Below are 6242 nucleotides of genomic sequence, written 5' to 3'. Positions count from 1 at the left end.
GTGAATCAGCTTAGAAGTTCATATTCTTTTTTCTCCCTTAGCTGCTGAGATGCCATGAACTTCACTTTGTTCATAGGTTGAAAACAAACAACTGTAAAAGCTTAGCTTGCATTTTGATAATACAAATTCTTTTTGCCAGATGCATTGTTTGCTTCCCAAATAATAAACTCTAAAAATTTGCTTAGCAATGGTAAATTAATTAATGCTGTGCCAATATTCTCTGGCTTTTTGGTTCTACTTATGATGGCTTTTATCTACAAAATACTTTATCATTATTTTCTTCCTTGCTTAACACACAAATCAGGATGTGCTAACTAACTCACCCTGTATTTTACCCCTAGCTAACAGAGAGTCTTGTAATACCTGAACACCAATTATGTGAACAGTAAGTCTATTCTGATTCACCTGTGTTCGCACCTCATTGCTCCAGAAACCAGCTGAGCAGTGCAGACAAGCATGTATTAATTTCCCACAGCCCTGAGTCTCACCCACCTTTCCCACTCCATCACTGTAACACCTAATTATAAGCATATTTTTCTTTCAGGTCCCAGTCCCTGCCTGTCTCTCCATATTCTTACAAGCTGTAAGCCCAGTTTCTATCCCACTTCATTCCTTTCAACAACTTTTTTTATCAGACCTTGTAGAATTATTTTAGCCCTCTGGATAACAGAACCTAGGGAGGACAACCTGGGTAGGAAATAGTAGTAGTTAATTAAACAAAGCTGAACAAATACAAATAATTTAAGGACATGAGCCAGTACTCTGAATGCCAAGTGCACCAACATGCACTTCTCCGCAGCACACACATAGCAAATCCCTCAAGCCCTTCTAGAAGTCAAGTTAGCTCCCAAATGGTATCATTCCCTTTCAGTGTTTTCTTTTTATCAGTTTTTAAATAACATGCTTCAAGTTTCTACTTGTGTTTACTTGATAGGACTAAATGAACAGAATGCCTGAAAGAAGGCCCAAGATACACCTGAGATACACTTGGCAATGTGGTCCTTCTGCCACACTGTGATACCTCCTACTCTGGTAGAAATTGGGTGTTAATGTATTAGCAGTGTCAGTCACTCCTCAAGACATCAAACATTATTCCCATCAAACATACCCCAATAAGGATAAGCTAACCTGTTCATATTGTTGCCTAGTCAAGATCTCTGACAACGCTTCTGTTTTTACCATACCTGAAGGATATATAATAGAGCTTCTACTTGGGTTTCAGGGTTTTTTCTAACTGCCTCGCCCAGCTGGAGCAGCCACAAAGCCCCAATCTTCCTCAATGACTATGTAAAACCCACCACTTTGGTGTGCTGCCAAAAACACCAACAAAAGGAAAGGAAAAGCCTTCTGATTGTATGCTTTGCAAAGAGGAAGTCAAAGAGGTAAAAATATATTTTTGCTCACATTACTTTTACATCAGTCAGGATCATGCATGAGATATTGCACTATGCAGCAATAGAGAAAGAGAGAAGATATTTTTCTCTTCCAAGACTGAAGGTAATCCCAAAGTTTTTAAAAATAAACAGCAGTTTAAAGTGATATATGTAACAATCAATCAAACAAAACAAGGAAAACTTATTTAAAAAAAAAAAAGAGCTGAAGATAATTTTCTGAATAATAGCTGTAAGTGAAACAGGGAGAAGTGGCTCTTTGATTTTGGATTTTCCAAAAACGAAGCATGGCAGTTATTTATAATTCTGCTTCTTGGAAGAGAACAAAACAAGACAAACAAAAAAGCAGAAGACTTACTTAACAACCACAAACTGCTAGTGTTTCAGACTTTCATACTTCTGTCCTCCATGCCCAGCTTCTATGCTTTCTTGAGTATTGCCCAAAAAAATGGAGCAGTATGTATCAAATAGCTACACCTGCAAAGGCAAAAATAGCAGTGTGGGAGATGCCCAGACTAGACGTGGGAACTTACAAAAGTAGTTAAGAATTTGTTTTGAGACCATTTTGATAGGTCGTAATAAACCAGTAAAGAAAAAAATCTTGGTTGGATTTTTTGGCATACAGGTGAACATTCAAATAGCAGGAAAAGCTAAATTTTTAATTTAAAAATGAGTGCATTTGGTAAGGTGTGACCAGTATGAAAGTGATAGAGAGTCTATGCAGGTTTATGAAGTCCTTACACCAATCAAGGCTTTGTTTTGGTCACAAAGCTTCTGCTCTGTTGCTGAGGAATTTTCTTTCTTTCCTTTAGAAGTTCTACAAACAGTAGGAGAGAGGGTACTGAATCAGTTGATTCCTGGCTAGGACAGCTTCTGCTGCAGAACAGAGGGATCTTTCAAGCAAAGTTTGTGTTTACAGAGGTGACGTGTCAAAAAACACCTGAAGTTTTGCATTGTTTCATTTTTGTAACCAGCCATGATGTTACCATATATTAAAAAGTTATTTTACAAGCACTTGTTTGCACTGATGAAGAAACTTGTGTTTCCCTGGCTCCAAGAAAGCATAAACAAAGGAGAAATGGAAAAAACAAGTAAGATTTGCAGAAGGTTCTTTTAGCACAGACTCATTTTAGCTTTCCTGAAGCAGTATAATCCAATGCAGATGTTCATTTGCCTCATTCTTGGCAACTGTGTTAGATGAACTTCCTCTCCCCAGTAACATTTTTTCAGGGATTTATTGTCCCTTTGTCAGTCTGCCCTTAAATTGCTCATTCCTTTCATGTGACAGTGAAAACCCAAAACAGTGACAAATCAAGCTAAACACATGAAAGAACTACAAGAAAATAGTAATATTATGTAAAAGTAAATGCAATATTGAAGTGATTTAAGTACCAAGTACCATGACCTCTGCTTTTGTTTTATCATTTCTGATAGTGGAGATGATAGTGGTAATGAGTCATTCATTTAGTCAAACCAAAAAATTACATAAGAAAATTAGAGAGATGAAGCAGTAGAAATAAACCAAGTGACATGGACAAGGATTAGAATTAGTAACAAATGTATATAAATGTGCTTTCTCAGATTTTTTTAAAATAGTCTAAAGCATTAGGTTCTCAGATAAATGATTTTTACTCACAACATGAGTATGCAGCTTCTGATAATACGAGTGTGGAGGAGAAGGCAGTATTGCCAAGTTCTTTAGCATTCAAGTTGTTCTTTTAGTTGAAAACTTTCCCTTTGCTTTGATGCAGAAACGTTACAGATGGTCAAAGCTTTGAGTGAACCAATAGTATTAATTATACTAAGAGCCTTATTAGGGACCTTCACTCTCACTGTTCTAGGAGCTCTATCAAAGATCAGGGGGTTTCATTCTCTGGGCTGCAGTGCAGATATAGCTATTTGTGCTCCTATTCCTGTTACTACCTTGACTCCAAAAAGCCTGTGCTATTTTATTACAATTCTATCTCCATTAGCACTAGCTGAAAATGTGCCAAAGAATTTTAAAAATGTGTGTGTTAGGCTATTTTAGCGAAATACCTGCTTTGGGGAAATTCAGTTGGAGAAAAACTGAATTGAAAAACTGAAAAATTAGTTAGGAATCACTAATTCTCCTTATGCTCATTTAATCAAGCCCTGATTTTATGAAACTCTAAAAGGAAAACATTTTACATTAAGCAATCTTTATATTACCTTTTTTTTTTTCTTGAAAATACTAACTGGAGTCCTGAATCCCAGGCTCTTATCTCCTATCTCCTCCTTTAAAATGGACTGCAAAAAAACCACTCCACATTATGACCATTCTGGGAGTTTAATATCATGAATGTCTGTCAGGGGCTGCCAGATCCGCCCCAAAAGAGGCAGAAGAGCCATTTCCCCAGGTCCTGCCTGTGGTGAGGCTGAGCAAGTATTCCCCAGAACACACAAACATACACAATATTGGAGTACACCTGGCCAGCCACACAGACCAACACGGACAGAGCACAAAGCACTCCCAAAGAGCACCATCCTGTTCCTTCCTGTTACTAATTAGGCTGGAAGCCCACCCTAACATGCAGCCTGTCCAGCTGCTGTCCCCTTCATCCTCTGGTCTTTCAGCTGCCTCTCACTTAGGGACACACACATGCAAACAATTCTCTCCAACAGCTGGTCCAGTTCTGTGGCCCTGCCAACAACCAATCCCCAGCCCCACCTTCTGCTCACTCCAGGAGCCAACTCACACGCCCTCTGGTCTCTCCAGCATCCAGCTCAGACTTAACAGTCTCAAGTCCATTTCCTGCCACCTAAACCTCCAGACACTCTCATCCACACAGATTGACTGCATTAACCAGGAGAAAGACATGGCCAGGAAAACAGACAGACCAGACATCTATTTACACACGACTGGTCCCTTTTTTCTGCCTTATCCAGCTATTTTCCCATGACTGCTCCTCCTCAAACTGTTGTGAGTGTCCCACCTACCTCCACCTTTCGTTCTTCCCTTTACCAATCCCAATAATTAGTCCCACACAGCTGTTGGGCAGTGACTTCCTCCACTCCAGCTTAAAGCACATTTCATAAGGAATGGTTGACAGGAGTCAAAGGCTAAAAGAGATGGAGGCTGGTGGTGGCATTACATGGCTGTGCCAGAAATGCAGCTTCCTTTGTAGACAATGTCTGCTCCAGGATTCCTGCATTGACACATAGCTCGAATAAGCAGTGCCTGCAGTCACTCAAACTAAAATATTTTTAAAGTGTGGTTGCAGCTGTCTCATTGCAAGTTCATTACACTGTTGAATATAAACCAGACTTAAACAGGTCTAGGAGTGCCTGCATAAAGATGTTTATCATTTTAGGAAAAAATAATTTTAACAAACTTCTTGTGTGGAACTAATGAGAATGCTTGTCAAGAGTAAGACTCATTCCAATATTTATGTGTTCCTGCATGCTTTGGCCCTCAACATAACAGGACATCCTGAGAGTGATGGATGATGCTCTCCATTATATAGAAATCACTGTCAGTACATCAGTACTTCCTTTTATTTTATTTTTCATTTGTTTGTGTTTGTGTGTGTGTGGGTGTGTGTGTGTGGTTTTGTTCAGTTGGTTGGTTTGGTTTGTGGGTTTTTTCTTTTCTTTTTGTTTTGGTTTGGGTTTTTTGGGGGGGCAGTGTTGGGTTGGTTTTTTTTTTAGTTTTGTTTTGTAGTTGTTGCTGTTTTTAAGAAGAATTCAGATTTCTGAACAATTACTTACCTCTCATGAAACTGTTGTGCTGCAACAACTAGAAACCCATTCTTGTTTAATCTTGAAAATTTACCATTTCTGATCTGAAAAGGGTGACACAAAAATGTAGAAAATCTGCTCTACACAAAATCCCATGGCACATTCCAAAAACTGAAGCTGCAAACAAATTAGTCATGTTAATCATGACATAGAAAATGTACCAGTAATTAATTGCTGGTATGAAAATCTATATTCTTTCTTACCTGGGGGAGTTCCAAAGTAATACCTCTGGATCAGTTTTGGTTTTTTTAACACTTTTATCTGATGCCTAAAGTATTACCCAAAGTAGGAGTACTCTTCAGTCTAATTTCCTGTCAGCGGAAGAGAATTCCCCAAAATATATTTACAATGCAGGATTCTGTGGCAGTTCTAACTGTACCAAAAATAAACTTTTTATTGCTTATTCCACAATCTGATACCCTTTGGCTGTGACTCCCATCTCACATTGAAAGTTTTGATTCAAGTAACCAACACCATTTTACATTGACTAAAACTAGTGAGCAAAAATTTTCTAGATAAAGCAAGATCTTCACATACAGTTGCCTTGTTATTTTACTGGGCAATGTGAAAGATGATGTGAGAGCACTCCCAATGTGAAAGCACTGTGAAAGCAAAAGGATAATACTAGGGTCAGGACTAGGGCCACTGCTGACTTGCATCAGTGAGAGGTATGGGTAGCCATGGAAGAGACCATGGCTCCAGTGACACCCCATTTTTTCACCTGTTGCACAGAAATAGTACACAGACGTGTATGAAACATCTGGTTCATGCCTCATAAGGAGGTATTCAGAACCCTGGTAAACTTTTATTTCATTAGAATAAGGGGAAAAGTTAAATTAACTTTATGAAGCCTTTTAAATAAGCTGTGTGCTGGCAGAGGAATTACTTGCAGGGGATTAATTTGCTTCCTACTGAAAAAAAAAAAGTGGTTGTTAGCTTTTAGTGAACCTTTTTTTTTTTATTAAGGAAAGAAATAGCAAAAATTTTCATAGAGTTTAATGAGCACATTCAGAGCTATATCCTGGGAAAAGACAAGCTGGCACACAAAATTTCCTTTCCACTACCACTGCATATATTAGTTGCCCCATTGAG

The sequence above is a fragment of the Agelaius tricolor genome, unplaced genomic scaffold (genome assembly GCF_023055355.1).
Source record: "Agelaius tricolor isolate 1412-34295 unplaced genomic scaffold, bAgeTri1.0.p SCAF_2, whole genome shotgun sequence".
NCBI lineage: Eukaryota > Metazoa > Chordata > Aves > Passeriformes > Icteridae > Agelaius > Agelaius tricolor.
The sequence above is the reverse complement of the archived record's forward strand: the minus strand, read 5'-3'. Positions refer to the sequence as shown.